The following is an 18,026-nucleotide window of genomic DNA, read 5'->3' on the forward strand; positions in this document are numbered from 1 at the left end:
TTAACCTTTTTAAAACATGCAAGTTGAGATACCTGTTAAAACATGCAGAGGTTGAGAACTTGTTAAAACATGCAGAAGTTGGAGATACCGTTTAAAACATTGCAGAGGTTAATACCTGCTAAAACTGTAGAGTTGAGATACCTGCTAAAAAACATGTAGAGTGAGATACCTGTAAAACATCAGAGTGAGATACCTGTTAAAACATTCAGAGGTTGGAGATACCTTTAAAACATGCAGAAGTGTGAGATACCTGCTAAAACATGCAAGTGTTGAGATACCTGCTAAAACATGAGAGGTATGATATACCTGTTTAAAACATGCAGCAGGTGTGAATACCATTTTAAACATGCCAGAGTGTGGAATACCTGCTAAAACATGACAAGGTATGATATACCTGTTAAACATCAAGTGTGGAATACCTGTTAAAACATGCGAGGTGGGAGTACCTGCAAAACATGCAGAGTTGGAATACCTGCTAAAACATGTAGAGGGGAGATACCTGCTAAAACATGCAGACGGTATAAACCTGTTAAACATGCAGAGCTGTGAGATACCTGCTTAAAACATTAGATTGTGAGATAACCTGATTAAAACATGCAGACGTGTGATAACCTGCTAAAAACATCAGATGTGTGAGATACCTGCAAAAAAACATGCAGATGTGTGGATATACCTCAAAACATGGCCAGAATGTGAGCATACCTGTTAAAAACATGCAGAGAGAGTAACCTGCCTAAAACATGCAGAGGTTGGAGATACCTGCTAAAACATCCAAGATGTGGAGAATACCTCCTAAAAACATGTAATGGGATATACCTGCTAAAACAGCAGAGTGATGGAGATACCTGCTAAAACATTGCAAGTTGAAGATACCTGCCTAAAACATGCAGAGGTGGAGATACCTTCTAAACATGCAGATGAGGATAACTCTTACAATATTGAGAGTGGTGGAGGATTACCTGTTAAAACATGCAGATGTGGAGATACCTGTTAAAACATGCAGATGAGTGTATACCTGTTAAAATATGCAAATGTGAATACCGCTAAAACATGCAGAGGGTGAGATACCTGTTAAAACATTGCAAGATGATGACATACCGTGTTAAAACTATTCAGAGTGAGATTACCTGCTTAAAACATTGCCAGAGGTGGAATATACCTGCTAAAACGAGCAGATGATGAGATACGCGCCTAAAAACATGCAGAGGTTGGATATACCTGCTTAAACATGAGAGGTGTCGAGATACCTGCCTAAACATGCAGAGGTTGAATACCTGCAAAACATGCAATGTGGCAGATACCGAAACTAAAACATTGCAGAAGGTGAGATACCTGCAAAACATGCAGACGTGTGGAATACCTGCTAAAAAACATGCAAGCTGTGGAATACCTCTAAAACATTGCAGAGTGAAGATACCTGCTAAAACATCCAGAGGCTGGAGATACCTGTTTAAACAGCAGAAGTGTATACCTGTTAAATAGCAAGAGTGTGGAGATACCGGTTTAAAACATCAGAGTGGAAACCTGTTAAAACATGCAGATGAGTGAATATACCTGTTAAAATATGCAGGAGTTGTGGAATACCTGCTAAACATGCAGATTCTGGATATACCTGCTTTAAAAACATGCAGAGAATGAATACCTCTAAAACAATGCAGATGTTGATATACCTCTAAAACATCAGAGTCGGGAGATACCTGCCCTAAAACATGACAGAGTGTGGAGATACCTAGCCTAAAACATGCAAGGTTAGTGAGATACCTGCTAAAACATTAGATGAGATTAACCTGTTAAAACATGCAAGACGTGTGAGATACCTGCTTAAAACATGCAGAGTATATACCGTTAAAAACATGCAGACGTGTGAGATACCTGCTAAAGACATGCAAAGTGTGGAGATACCTGCTTAAAACAGACCCAGAGGTGTGGAGATACCTGCTAAACATGCAAGAGATGTGAGTATACCTGCTAAAACAGCAGATGAGTGGAAGATACCTGTTAAAACATTCAGAGTATGGAATACCTGCTGAACATGCAGATGGAAATACCTGCTAAAACAGCAGTTTGAATACCTGTTAAAAACATGCAGAAGTATGATATAACCGTAAACATCAAATTGAGGAGAACCTGTTAAAACATGCATGAGGTGGAGATACCTGCCTAAGAACATCAGAGTGTGGAGAACCTGTTAAAACATTGCAAGTGTGATATACCTGCTAAAAACATGCAGAGTAGATAACCTGTTAAAACTGCAGAGGTGTGATATACCTGCTAAAACATGCAGAGTATGATATACCTGTTAAAACATGCAAGGTGTGGAATACCTGTTAAACATGCAGAGGTATGACATACCTGTTAAACATGCAGAGGTGTGGAGATACCTGTTAAAACATGCGAGGTGTGAGAAATACCTGCTAAAACATGCAAGTGTGGAATACCTGTTAAAACATGCAGAAGTATGACTATACCTGTTTTAAAAAACATGCAGAGTGTGAGATACCTGTTAAAACATGCAAGGGTGATATACCTGTTAAAACAATGCAGAGTGTGAGATACCTGCCTAAAAACATCAGAGGTTGTGGATATTACCTGCCAAAACATGCAGAGGTTGGAAGATATGCTAAACATGTAGAGGTGTGGAGATACTGCTAAAACATGCAGGTGTGGATATACGCTGCTAAAACAATGCAGAGGTGGAGATACCTTTAAAAATGCAGAGGTGTGAGATACTGCTAAAACATGTAGAGGTGTGGATATCTGCTAAACATGCAGATGAGTGGAGATACCTGCTAAAACATGGCCAGAGTGTGGGATACCTGCAAAAACATGCGAGGTGTGAGAGATACCTGTTAAAAACCATTGCAAGTGTGAGATACCATGTTAAACATGCAAGTGTGGATACCTGCTAAAACATGCAGAGTGTGGAGATTACGTGTTTAAAACATGCAGAGTGTGATATACCTGCTAAAACATGCAGAGGGTAATACCTGTAAACTGAGAGGTGTGGATATACCTGCTAAAACATGCAGATGAGTGGAATACCTGTTAAAACATGCAGAGGTGAGATAACCTGCCTTAAACATGCAGAGGTCTGGAATTACCTGCAAAAACATGCAGGAGGTGGAGATACCTTAAAACATGTAGAGCTGTGGATATACCTGCTAAAACATCAGAGGTGTGGAGTACCTGCTAAAACATTTAGAGGTGTGGAATACCTGTTAAAACATGCAGAGGTGAGATACCTGTTAAACATGCAGAGGTGAGATACCTGTTAAAACATGTAGAGTGTGGAGATACCTGCTAAAACATGCAGAGTGTGGAGATACCTGCTAAAACATGTAGAGGTGTGATATACCTGCTAAAACATGCAGAGATGTGAAGATACCTGTAAAAACATGCAGAGGTGTGGAGATACCTGCAAAAACATGCAGAGGTGTGGATATACGTAAAACATGCAAGTTGGATATACTTTAAAAACATCAGAGGTGTGGAGATACCTGCAAAAACATGCAGAGGTGTGGATTATACCTTAAAAACATGGAGATGTGGAGATAACCTGTTAAAACATGCAGAGTGTTGAGAGTAACCTGTTAAAACATGCAAGGTGTGGAGATACCTGCAAAACATGCAGAGGTGTGGAGATACCTGCTAAAACACGGCAGAGTGTGGAAGATACCTGCAAAAACATGCAGAGGTGTGGAATATACCTCTAAAACATGCAGAGGTGTGGAGATACCTGCCAAAAAACATGCAAGAGTGTGGAGATACCTGCTAAAAACATGTAGAGGTGTGGAGATACCTCTAAAACATGTAAAGTGATTGATATACGCTCCTTACAACATGACAGAGATGTGAGATACCTGTAAACATGCAGAGGTATGAGTTATACCTGCTAAAACATGCAGAGGTGTGGAGATACTGCTAAACATGCAGAAGGTTGGAGATACCTGCTAAAACATGAGAGGTATACGATACCTGCTAAAACATGCAAGTATGGATTATACCTGCTAAAACATGCAGAGGTATGCGATATACCTGCTAAACATCAGAGGTGTGGATTATACTGTGTAAAACATCAGAGGTAGGATATACGCTGCTAAAACATGCAGAGGTATGGAGTATACCTGCTAAAACATGCAAGTGTTTATACCTTAAACATGCAGAGTGTGGATATACCTGCTAAAACATTGGCAGAGGTGGGAATACCTGTTAAAACATGCAGAGGATGGATATACCTGTTAAAACATGCAGAGGTAATACTTAAAACATTACAGAGTGTGGAGATACCTTAAAACATGTAGAGGTGTGGAGATACCTGCTAAAACATGTAGAGTGTGGATATACCTGTTTAAAACATTAGAGGTGTGGAGATACCTGTTAAAACATGAGAGGTGTGGAGATACCTGTTAAAACATGCAGAGGTGTGAGATACTGTTAAAACATACGAGATGAAGTGAGTATACCTTGCTAAAACATGAAGGTGGAAATACCTGTTAAAAACATACAAGAGTGGAGATACCTGTTAAAACATGTAGAGGTGTGGAGATTACCTGCTCTTAAAACATGTAGAGTGTGGATATACCTGTTAAAACATACAGAGGTGTGGAGATACCTGTAAAACATTAGAGTGTGGAATACCTGCTAAAACATGCAGAGGTGTGGATATACCTGTTAAACATGCAGAGGTGTGATATACCTGTTAAAACATGCCAGAGGTGTGGATATACCGTTAAACATCAGAGGTGTGAGATACTTTAAACCAGAGGTGTGATACCTGCTAAAACATGCAGAGGTGTGGAATACCTGTTAAAACATTGCAGAGTAAGACTACCTGCCTAAAACATCAGACGGTGTGAATGATACCTGTTTAAACATGCAGATTTGTGAGATACCTGTTAAAACATGCAGATGAGGGAGAATACCTGGTTAAAACATGCAGAGGGTGGGATACCTGCTAAAACTCAGAGTTGAGATACCTGAAAACAGCAGAGGTGGAGATACTGTTAAAACATGCAGAGGTGTGGAATACCTGCTAAACATGCAGTGTGAGATACCGCTAAAACATGCAGAGGTGTGGAATACCTTTGTCAAAACATGCAGAGTTGGGAGATACCTGTTAAAACATGCAGAGAGTGGAGATCACCTGTTAAAAAATGCATGAGTGTGGATATTACCTGGTCCTAAAACATGTAGAGGTAGAGTATACCTGTTAAAACATGCAGGTGTGGAGATACCTGCTAAAACATACATGCAGAGGTGTGGAATACCTGCTAAAACATGTAGAGTGTGGAGATACCTGCTAAAACATGCAGAGGGTGATGATATACCTCTAAAACATGCAGAGGTTGGAGGTACCTGTAAAACATGCAGAGTGTGAGTATACCTGTTAAAACATGCAGAGATGTGAATACTTTAAACATGCAGTGGGATATACCTGTTAAAACCATGCAGAGGTGTGGATATACTGCTAAAACATGCAGAGGTGTGAATACCTGTAAACATGCAGAGGTGTGGAAGAACCTGTTAAAACATGCAGAGGTGTGATATACCTGCTAAAACATCAGAGGTGTGGAAACTGTTAAACATGCAGAGTGTGGAGAATACCGTTAAAACATGCAGAGGTGTGGATATACTGCTAAACATGCAGAGTGTGGAATACCTGCTAAAACATGCAGATGTGGATATACCTGCTAAAACATGCAGATGAGTGGGAGATACCTGTTAAAACATGCAGAGGTGTGAGATACCTGCTAAAAACATGCAGAGGTGTGGATATACCTGTTAAAACATGCAGAGGTTGTGGATATACCTGCTAAAACATGCAGAGGTGTGGAGATACCTGTTTAAAACATGCAGAGTTGGAGATACCTGTATAAACATGCAGAGGTGTGGAGATACCTGCTAAAACATGCAGAGGCATGTGGCACAACATATAAATGAACTCTTTCTAGAATGAGTCATGATTTCATTGACCGATAATTTCCCATTAGTTTATTACCCATTAGTTTATTTATCCAATACATTCTGGGAGCTTATGCTTGTATAAATAATGACTCTCTTTATTCCTGCTCCGATAGCCAGAGTTTACTCGCCGTTAGTCACCACCTCTACTAGCCAGCTCTTGCTTTTTACTAAACAAAATAATATTACACACAGAAAAACCTGTGTTCAACTGAACTACCTCAACTAAAAGAGACATATTTCCCAGAGTTTAAATAGATCCCTTCCTTTTCAACTGACATAAAACACTGACGTAACAAGCTCCTAGCATCAGGTCATGTTGTCGTCGGTAAAACTCAACCTTTTAGACCCTAGCCTGGAAATATGAACTCAAGGATGAAGTGTTTACCTCAAGGAACATGTTTACCTAAGGACACTAGTTATTGTGGAGGTGCCAAGGTGTGCAGTGTCTGTCATCTAAAGAGCCTAGTAAGTTACTACTGGTTGCTGTTCAAGCCTCTCTGGCATCTGCACCTAAGATGCTCTATCGTCTTTAGAAGTAGTGATATACCGAATACATGACGTGTGTCTGCTCAGACTAGATGGTGATATTACTGAATACATGACGTGTTCTGTGTCAGACTGGATGGTGATATTACTAATACATGAACGTGTTCTGGGTGTCAACTGGATGGTGAAATTTCTGAATACATTACATGTGTTCTGGGTTCAGACTGGAGTGGTGATATACGAATACATACATGGTGTCTGTGTCAGACTGGATGGTGATATTACTGAATACATGACATGTGTTCTGTGTCAGACTGGATGGTGATATTACTAATACATGACTGATTCTGGGTCAGACTGGATGGTGATATTACTGAAACTGACATGTGTTCTGGGGTCAGAATGGATGGTGATATTACTGAATACATGACATGTTTCTGGGGCAGACGGATGATACACTGAATACATGCATGTGTTCTGGGTCAGACTGGATGGTGATATTACTGAATACATGACATGTGTTTCTGGGTCAGACTGAGGGTGATATTACTGAATACATGACAGTGTCTGGGTCAGACGATTGGTGATATTACTGAATACATGAATGTGTTCTGGGTCAGACTGTATGGTATATATACTGAATACATGACATGTGTTCTGGGGTCAGACTGGATGGTGATATTACTGAATACATGACATGTGTTCTGTGCAGACTGGATGGTGATATTACTGAATACATGACATGTGTTTCTGGGTCAGACTGATGTGATATTACTGAATACATGACATGTGTTCTGGTCAGACTGGATGGTGATATTACTGAAATACATGACATGTTTTCTGGGGTCAGACTGGATGGTGATATTACTGAATACATGACATGTGTTCTGGGGTCAGAACTGGATTGGTGATATTACTGAATACATGACATGTGTTCTGTTCAGCTGGATGTATATTACTGAATACATAATGTTTCTGGTCAGACTGGATGTGATATTACTGAATACATGACATGTGTTCTGGGTAGACTGATTGATATTACAACATGACATGTTCGGGTCAGACTGATGTATATTACTGAATACAGACATGGTTTCTGGGTCAGCTCCTTATCATAAACTACTGGAAGGATCTTCTATGTCTTCCATTGTATCAAAACATCTTTTATTCTTCTCTTCGTACAAACATTAACAAAGCACAATTTGCTTTTGCTAATAAAAAAAATGCTTCATAAAACACATTTCTTGATGTGGCGTGATATGTTATGCTGTGGATTGATATATTACTAGAAGGCACCTCTTCGTGCAGATGCACTGATGTGAAGATAACTTATTACAGGGCTGCTTTTAATTTAGAATTCATTGTTTCCACTTTTGCTCATTTGTAAATATAAAAACTTTGCATAGGAAAATAACACACCGTGATTCATGTCAGTGGTTATGCAATACATACATAACCGAGATACATTCCATGTAAACATAGCATGTACACTACTTTGATGAATCTGATACTATCACCAAAAAGGTCTTAACACTGCTCTTAGCAGTAACTAATCGCTATGCTCAGCACTTGCCTTTTTCACACTGACAGAACTTTTTGCTAAACCTGGCATAACGTTACAAAGGAGTGTTTATTCCCAACCTGGGACTTAGCTTCTACCATCTGCCTGGGTTTACCCAGTGAGTCTCCACTACAATGCTCTCTGTGCATCTAACACGTCCTGTAATAAGCTTGGTTTACCCAGTGAGTCTCCACTACAATGATCTCTGTGCGTTTAACACGCCCTGTAATAAGTTTGGCGGTGGAGCTGAGCAATTATTCTGGAATGAGATGGAAGAAAGGGAGCCCTGTCGCTTTGCTGTCATCTCAAACTGCAAAGACGGAACAAAGTCAACGAGAGCCAAGAAGTTATGCATCACTGAGCATCTTTTCATCTCACACAAATGAACAAGCACGCCACACACACACACACACACACCACAACACACTACACACACACACAAACCACACACTACAAACACCACACTACACACACACTACACACACACACTACACACACACACTACAAACACCCACACTACACACACACTACACACACCACACACAAACACACACTACACACACACTACACACACACACACAACCACAAACCACACACACACACACACACACCACACACACACACACAAACACCACACACACACACACACAACACACACACACACACCACACACCACACACACCACACACACACACTACAAACACAACACTACAAACACACACTACACACAACACTACACACAACACCACAACACAACACACACACAACACACCACAACACACACTCAAAACACACACAACACACACACCACACACACTACACACCACACACTACACACCACACTACACACACACTACAACACACACTACAAACACAACTACACACACACTACACACACACACACAACAAACACACACACACACACACCACAAACACACACTACACACACACCACACCACACACACTACACACACACAACTACAAAACACACACTACACACACACACCACAAACACACACTACACACACACCCACCACCCACACACCACTACACACACACACTACAAACACACACTACAAAACACACACTACACACACACTACACACACCACACACACACTACCAAACACCCACACTACACACACCCACGAACACACACTACACACACACACAACACCACACACACTACACACAACACTACACACACACACTACACAACACACACACACACACACTACACACACACACACACAAACACACACTACACACCACACACCACAAACACACACACACACACACACAACCCCCGTGTGTGTGTGTGTGTGTGTGCGTGCTTGTTCATTTGTGTGAGATGAAAAGATGCTCAGTGATGACATAACTTCTTGGCCCCTCTCGTTGACTTTGTTCCGTCTTTGCAGTTTGAGATGACAGCAAAGCGACAGGGCTCCCTTTCTTCCATCTCATTCAGAATAATTGCTCAGCTCCACCGCCAAACTTATTACAGGGCGTGTTAAACGCACAGAGATCATTGTAGTGGAGACTCACTGGGTAAACCAAGCTTATTACAGGACGTGTTAGATGCACAGAGAGCATTGTAGTGGAGACTCACTGGGTAAACCCAGGCAGATGGTAGAAGCTAAGTCCCAGGTTGGGAATAAACACTCCTTTGTAACGTTATGCCAGGGTTTAGCAACAAGTTCTGTCAGTGTGAAAAAGGCAAGTGCTGAGCATAGCGATTAGTCACTGCTAAGAGCAGTGTTAAGACCTTTTTGTGAATAGTATCAGATTCATCAAAGTAGTGTACATGCCTATGTTTACATGGATGTATCCAGGTACTGTATGTATTGCATACAACACTGACATGAATCACGGTGTGTTATTTTCCTATGCAAAGTTTATTATTTACAAATGAGCAAAAGTGGAAAACAATGAATTCTAAATTAAAAGCAGCCCTGTAATAAGTTATCTTCACATCAGTGCATCTGCACGAAGAGGTGCCTTCTAGTAATATATCAATCCACAGCATAACATATCACGCCACATCAAGAAATGTGTTTTATGAAGCATTTTTTTTAATTAGCAAAAGCAAATTGTGCTTTGTTAATGTTGTACGAAGAGCAACAGAATAACAGATGTTTTGATACAATGGAAGACATAGAAGATCCTTCCAGTAGTTTATGATAAGGAGCTGACCCCAGAACACATGTCATGTATTCAGTAATATCACCATCCAGTCTGACCCCAGAACACATGTCATGTATTCAGTAATATCACCATCCAGCTCTGCACGTCCAGAACAGCATGTCATGTAATTACAGTAATATCACCATCCAAGTCTACCCCTAGAACACATGTCATTGTTAATTCAGTAATATCACCATCCAGCGACCAGATTCTGTATTCAGTTACTACCCACAGTGACCCCAAACATGTAATGTATTCAGTAATATCACCATCGCAGTCTAGACCCTCAGAACACATGTCTAATGGTATTCAGTAATATCACCAATATCCAGTCTGACTGCCCAGAACGACATGTCTTGTATTCAGGATGATTACAGCACCATCCGTCTGCTGCCCCAGAACACATTCATGTATTCAGTAATTATGCACCATCAGTTCTGAGCCAGAAACACATGTCAGATAGTATTCACCAGTCGACCCCATAATTCATATAGTGACACCTCCAGTCTGACCCCAAACACTATGTGTTCATGTATTCAGTAATATCACCATCCAGTCTGACACCAGAACACGTCATGTATTCAGTAATATCACCATCTAGTCTGAGCCAGAACACGTCATGTATTCGGTAATATCACTACTTCAAAGACGATAGAGCATCTTAGGTACAGATGCCCCAGAGAGGCTTGAACCAAAGCACCAGTAGTAACTACTAGGCTCTTAGATGACAGACACTGCACACCTTGGCACCCTCCACAAATAACTAGTGTCCATTAGGTAAACATGTTCCTTGAGGTAAACACTTCATCCTTGAGTTCATATTTCCCAGGCTAGGGATCTAAAAGAGTTGAGTTATTACCGACGACAACATGACCTGATGCTAGGAGCTTTTTACGTCAGTGGTTTTATGTCAGTTTGAAAAGGAAGGGATCTATTTTAAACTCTGGGAAATATGTCTCTTTTAGTTGAGGTCAGTTCAGTTGAACACAGGTTTTTCTGTGTGTAATATTATTTGTTTAGTAAAAAGCAAGAGCTGGCTAGTAGAGGTGGTGACTAACGGCGAGTAAACTCTGGCTATGGAGCAGGAATAAAGAGAGTCATTATTTATACAAGCTATAAGCTCCCAGTAATGTATTGGATAAATAAACTAATGGGTAATAAACTAATGGGGAAATTATCGGTCAATGAAATCATGACATCATTCTAGAAAGGTCTCAGCAGGATGGTCATGGTATTCCGGGCCATATCTGCCACAACAACATGCAGGGTGAGATACCTCTAAAACATTGTACGACATACGAGCAGCGTGTGCTGAATACCTGGCCAATTAAACATATCATTGAGGCCAGAAACAGCTGGTTGATATGTTGTCTCGTGGGGATTGTGGAGCCATATTTACAAGGCAGCCATAGGCTTTTAGTGCTGGTTGGCTGAATATTGGTCTATGTGTAGGTTTGTTGTCCCAGGCACTATTTATATAGTATAGGCTTCACGGTCGTCAGGTCTGTTATTTTCGTTGTGTGTGTTAAGTATGTTCGTTTCTTGGTTCTTTCTCACTTCTTTAATAAAAGAATATTCCATGATTTTGCACACGGCTGTTCCGCGCGCTGAGTCCATACTTTCTCCAAAGAAGCGAGCGTGACAGTCAGGAGAGACATATTGAGCCCAAGTGCATGAGTTTGCAATGGTGCACATACAGTGGAAGAAAAAGTATGGAACCCTTTAGAAATTACCCTGGATTTCTTGCATTAATTGGTCATAGAGACATTTAGACAAAACACTACCATCTGCCTTTAAACTAAATAAACAAACCACCACAAGTATAGATTGTTCGATTCTTGAATAACACACACGAGATACAAGACCAATTCACCAAATAGGCAGGCTTGGGGAAACGTATGTTAACCCGGTACGATTAGAGTGACAGAGTTGGACGCGTGCTCCTTGAAGTGCTGTAGCAATAACCTCAACCAAAGACATTCGTCTGTTATATAAGCCCCGTCAGTGTGACAGACCTCAGCATCAACAAAGGTACACGGCTGAGTGTTTGGAACCATTCCGTTATTTACAAAACTGTATTCAGGTTCCACGGATATTGCTTGGGGTAATGTGATCGTAGATGGAGAACCGCCTACTTTGAAGTATTAACTGGGGGGTTTAAAATCATTCCCTAGTTTTCCCAATGGCACACAAAGCAAAAGCTCAAATCGGGAGTGTGGATTTGTGCGGAGGTAGCTGACTGGCCCCGAACTCCAAAAGGCATATTTTCTTCTGACTATCAAGCCATTCTGTATGTTAGATTTACTAAAATCTGTCTTCCTTGGGTTGTGCTTGCGTCGCGGTTGCTATCACCCCCACTTTCTGTTGAGCTTTCAAATGGAAAAACGTCAACAATTGATAGCCATCACATTCTTCGCCAAAGCAAAATGTATTGACATAAAACTTGAATTCATTTTTTCCGTACATGATAGTCCAAGCTGCTTAGCAGGCCGGTGTGGACTAGCCAGATAGAGCAGAGCCCCCAAACCAGATAAGCCATGCTCCGGCTTGTAAATCCAAACCACCAATAGTTTACTAGTGTCTAGAAGAGGTATTTTGGATAAGTTGGCGTGTGCTGTGACTTTTTTTCTGCACACATAGATGTTGTGTGTTCCTTCCAAACTACACACGAACTGTTAGTTTTCGATCTGTCCACAGAATATGTTTCGCAGTAGCGCTAGTGGAAACATCCAGCTGCACCTTTTGGCACACTATTCAGAACCCGTGCAGCATGAATGGGGCTTTTTTGACTAGCAGGCTTTTTTCCTTTGGTTGGTCAATCCACAACATAGGGCAATCACGCTCCTTCTTGAGTTTAGTTTTTACATATGTAGACTCGGTCAACAGAGATGTAACAGTTACTGCGCAGTCCTTTGTTTTGCCGGATAGAGAGAAACTTACCTTGTTTTAAACCACCCAAGAAAACCAAAAGTATGTTGGTAGAGTCGGTGTCCACCAGGAAAGACGCTCTAACACCAGGATGCAGATACTACGATTAAGTATTATACAACTTGATGGTCCTGGACAAAGAGGACGGTGCTATGTTGGTCCAGGGGACTCTGGCATGCTGACGCTCACCTCTTTGCAAACCAAAACACGAGTAGCGGTTCCTGCGTCCTGGGCTTGTAAAAGCCCTCCTACTCGCCTAAAACCGACGTCTGCGCGTTGATGAGTAACTGGCCTGTCTGCCTAAGTTAGCGCCTCCAGCTTCTGAAGGCACTCCTACGCCGAACAGACACAGCAAAAACTTCTTCTTGCCCAACAAAGCGCGCATTCATTGAAGTGCAAACATCCTTGGGAAGAAACATGAGCTGCACTAACCTGAAGCCACTTGGTGTGGGTTGTTAGACTATGCGTCTCATTCTACCACTAATAACCGTAGTAAAGCACCGCCAGCATTCAAAAGTGACCACAAACATCACCAGCAAGCTGAACTGAGAATGGCTCTGCGGGTTCACACCCTGCAGAACCCACTCCTTATGGGGTGTCTTGCTAATTGACTATCAATGTCCACCTTTTAGGTTGGCATTCCATTTGCAACATAGCGAGCATTTATGATGAGAAATTTATTGACAATTCCGACTCTAACAGTGAAGGTTGCTTCCTTAAGGTAGCGACAGTTGATTTCACTAGCGAAGTGTGGTTGAGTTTGGGACTTAGGAGTACATTGTGTTGTTAAAGTGTTCCCTATATCTTTGTATACCGTAGCGAGGTGTGTGTTAAATAAAATCATAATAATTGCCACACTGTGAATCGATATACGCACTAGTGGTATGTGTGCATAAGGATAACAGTTTTGCAATAAAAATAAGTATTAACCCACCGTTAATATGAAATATCCTTATTTATATTAGAAAGCTTATATCCCATTTACAAGTGTAGAAACAAATACTCAAATTCGGACTTTAAAACATGAAGAGTGGGAACAAGAAAATAGATTGCAAAACAGAATAGGATAACCATTCTAGCAGTCATTGGGAGCCAAAATCTACATAAACAACATAGCCCCGAATAAATGCAGAAGCATGGTGCAAGCCAGTTTATCTCAGACCCTGATTTTGTGTATGGTGTGCTGTTGTGCGTCAACCCCTTCATGATACTGCAGGTAAAGAAGCAGACTCATTGTATATACCTGCAAGAATGTAAACCCATGGCGATGATGAATGAGCGATGGCAATAAAATTCTACGTCAGTTAGGAAAAAATTAATATCTTAATTGAAGGAAAACTCAAAAATTAGGCTTCCACGCGGGGCACTAAAAAAAAAAAACAGATTTAAATTAGTTCCAGGCCCCCTGTGGAAAAAGGCTCGGGGTCGTGCCAAGTACATGCTCTTGCCAGCACACTCACAGCGGACCCATGAATGTATTAAAACACAGAGAGGGCCTAGCCTAGAGAGGCAGTCCACTCATCTTACTCTGTTGTAACAACATTTTCCGTTGAAGGGATCCGTAATGGTACAGTTGGCGTGACAGTAGGCCCATCATGAAGAGCTCTGTGGGATAGAGGCTGCCCATGCTGAGGGAGTCTCTGAGTACTGATAGACTCCAACGCCACATCCTCAGGCATATTCTCCTTGTTGCGGGACGCCTGTTCTCCTCTGGCTGTGACTCGTACAACCTGGCCAGCAAACTGGCTGACTAGGGCAGCATGATGCAAACACATTCAGGAACTACACTCAGCAGCCTCTCGCTTACGCTAACGAGTAAGATCCAATTCATCTGTGAACGCAGCCGTAAGTTATGGATAGTAAGTTACATCTCTCATGCTGTTTACAGCTGGAGCGTCACGTGAGTTCGCTAGTAAAAAATAGCGCAACTGAACGCACTTACTAGCCGCCTGATGGTAATAAATCATTAGTGACTATTTTAAAATATCAGTACACATGCGAAAATTGACGATTAGGTTTTAACAAGTGTGTTGCTACATGTGCGAACTCTGCACAACCGTTGCTTCTAGAAGCAACAAACTTCCATGAACCCAAGTGCCAACTAGTGACCACCCTGTAGCTGCTAGTACTTTACTGCTCTCCTCTCTGCGCACAGGTAAGTGAGAAACCCAACAGAAGCCACACTAACACCACTAAGATTCTTTCGCCTGTCAGAGCACAATTAGTGACGATCACCAACCGAAACATCTGTAAAGAAAACAATAAAGACTACGGAATACTTTTTCGGTCTCAGCTTGCAAGAATCACCTGTCATAACGAGAGGATCGATTTACTCAACTACAACTATTTACCGATGAACCATGAATCGCCAATATACCGGCATTTATTATGAGAGTCCCATCTTACTGACCCGCCAAAAGGCAGAACTACTCCTCCTCAGCGGTCCAGGCGAAATATGATCCAAGACAGTTGATAACCCATAATTGTTGTCCTTAACACTAACGTTAACAAATAAACCATTCACAACATTGGGAGTATCATGGACGTTGGGCAATGTGTTGTATTGGTAGGCGTTATTGCATAGGTGTCCGAGCGATCAACCTCGGATCACAGGTAAGAACAACCAAATGGTTTAGCGAGGGTGGATGTGCAGCAGTCGGTAAGCTTCAAAACTTAATCAGAGCGCCTTGACTAAAGCGCGAACCTAATATCGGGACAAATGAAGGTGCCGATTAATTTAGGAGCCGATTGAATATCAAGTTTTCATAACAAAGTCTGAATTTTTCGGTTTTTTTCTACAGACCTTTATTTAATCTTTAAGCTTTCTGTTTGAGTGGCATCCTCATGAAAGCCGTCAAATAATTTAAACCGCCCCAGAAATAGTAATCCAAAGGTGCCCTCTAAGTTTGCAATTATCAGTACTTACAAAAGGAACATTCAAAAACACTTGTCGTGGTCCTATAGACAGTCTGTTCCCACACACAGAATGGGCTGGTTAGGCCGATTGAGTCCATGGCAATGTTGAAACCTGTATGCCATGTTACCTGAATTCAACAGTATGTCTAAACACATGAATCTCTGCGGTCTAAATTCTTTAACAGGAACGTGGTTTCTAGAATATCAAAAAAACAGCCAAAAACAACCTGCCACCTTAGCATTTCTTGTACCTTTTCTTGTAGGGATCTTATGAGGACCATGGTACTCAAATACAACCACCGTATCTGTCAAAAGGTTATGTATTAACTACAGTGAGTTAATTCCAAGAAATAACAGATCCTCAGAACAAAGAACCATGAATGTATTCTGCGTTCACATAGCAAAAGGTTACTTGACTTTCCATGTTTGAACCTTGTGTTTCTTAAAAGCTGACGGAGTATGTAAACGTGCGGCTATTTAACAACTTTTCGCGATGCTTGATTGTTTTTCTGCATTTATACAATGGCGAAGCCAACATTCCCTAGGTAGGCAGAGGGCCAGATCTATTAACACTTAAAAATGGCGCGTATTCCGTATGCGATTGAGATCAAGGATGTTCAAGTGGTGTAGGCGCAGGAAAACCCAATCCAGACTTCTTTAAAATCGCATCTAACTAACCGCTCGTCCTTGAAGCTCGAAGATATGAGTCTTTCGACGTACCATCAGTTGGCATGAAGTCCTACTGTAGCGTGAATATGTGATGGCGAAAACATGATAGCCAATGAAGTAATGTGTCATTATGTATCTGCCATGGTTCTGCGCTTATACCAACAATCAAATCAAATTTAATAAAATTGTAATTATAAAACCCTTACTTATACCCACCTCAGACTGATTGTTACATCAGAAAAAACAACCAGAATCTTGCTACCAAAAACCCCAAGAAAACAGCAAGCAATGCCAGGTGTAGAACAAGGCCACGTAGCTAGGGTGAAAAACTCCCTTAGAGTAAGGGCTGGAATCCAATAGAAGAACCTAGAAGAGGAACCAGGCCTATGAGGTGGGGCCAATCCTCTTCTTGGCGTGTGCCGGGCTAAGATTGTAACAGAACCATGCCAAGAGTATGAACAACCCACATATCATTGCTCATGCCAGGATCGACCTAGAAACAGAATAGGCCGAATCAAATTAAGATAATTAATCAAGCAAAGGACGAACATGTGCTTTCATTCTGTTGCGACGTTGCGACGGTTGCAGGGAGATATATGATTAATTCAAGCACATTCTCCTTGAAGGGTCCTTCTCCAAGCTTTTCGCAGGAAATTTTCTCTTCTAAAACCCATCCTTGAGCCAGGAACAAACATTAAATTCCCCATAAAGACGTGCACACCTACTAGATGGTCTCAGAAATGGCTGCCTATATAACAATAAAACATCTGATTCAAAGTTGAGATTTCATGTCAAGAAATACCCGTTTCTTTACATCAATTACAATAATGTCGACTTTCGTCCAAATAGAACCATTCTTGACAGTAAAGGAGTGGGCTGTTCCTGTTGTGGTATAACCCCATCATATAAACGTCTGACAAAATAGTTCTCAAACACTCCACGATGCCACTAGCAGAAAATGTTCCCAGACTCGCAATAGCCTCTGCTCGACATGCGTCCATCATCCTCTATCCCTTATTCAGGAGCCTAAATCCTCTAGATCATGCTCCATAACTTTAGCATGATGTCAAAATGGAATATAACCAAATCCCATTCAACTGTATTTAACTTGTGGCTATGATCTTTATGTAACAATGGCTCTGTTAATGATGTATATTCTCGAGAGTGACTGAACTGACCTCCATACCTATGTTGAAACAAATTTGATTCGCTACATTATACCAACATCTAGATTAAAAAAAAATAGAGATCATCCCAGTGAAAAGAAACGAAAAGTTGATGACTCCAGTCGAAACTAAGTCTTTGAGGTAGCCACGGTC

At 41.2% G+C, this 18,026-nt stretch overlaps 1 protein-coding gene across 1 annotated transcript in view; it reads right to left on the minus strand.

Annotated features, from left to right (window-relative positions):
• LOC111974661 (glutamate receptor ionotropic, delta-2-like) overlaps nt 1-18,026 on the minus strand; it is a 741,584-nt gene that overhangs the window by 621,946 nt on the left and 101,612 nt on the right.

The sequence above is a fragment of the Salvelinus sp. IW2-2015 genome, linkage group LG15 (genome assembly GCF_002910315.2).
Source record: "Salvelinus sp. IW2-2015 linkage group LG15, ASM291031v2, whole genome shotgun sequence".
Taxonomy (NCBI): Eukaryota; Metazoa; Chordata; class Actinopteri; order Salmoniformes; family Salmonidae; genus Salvelinus; species Salvelinus sp. IW2-2015.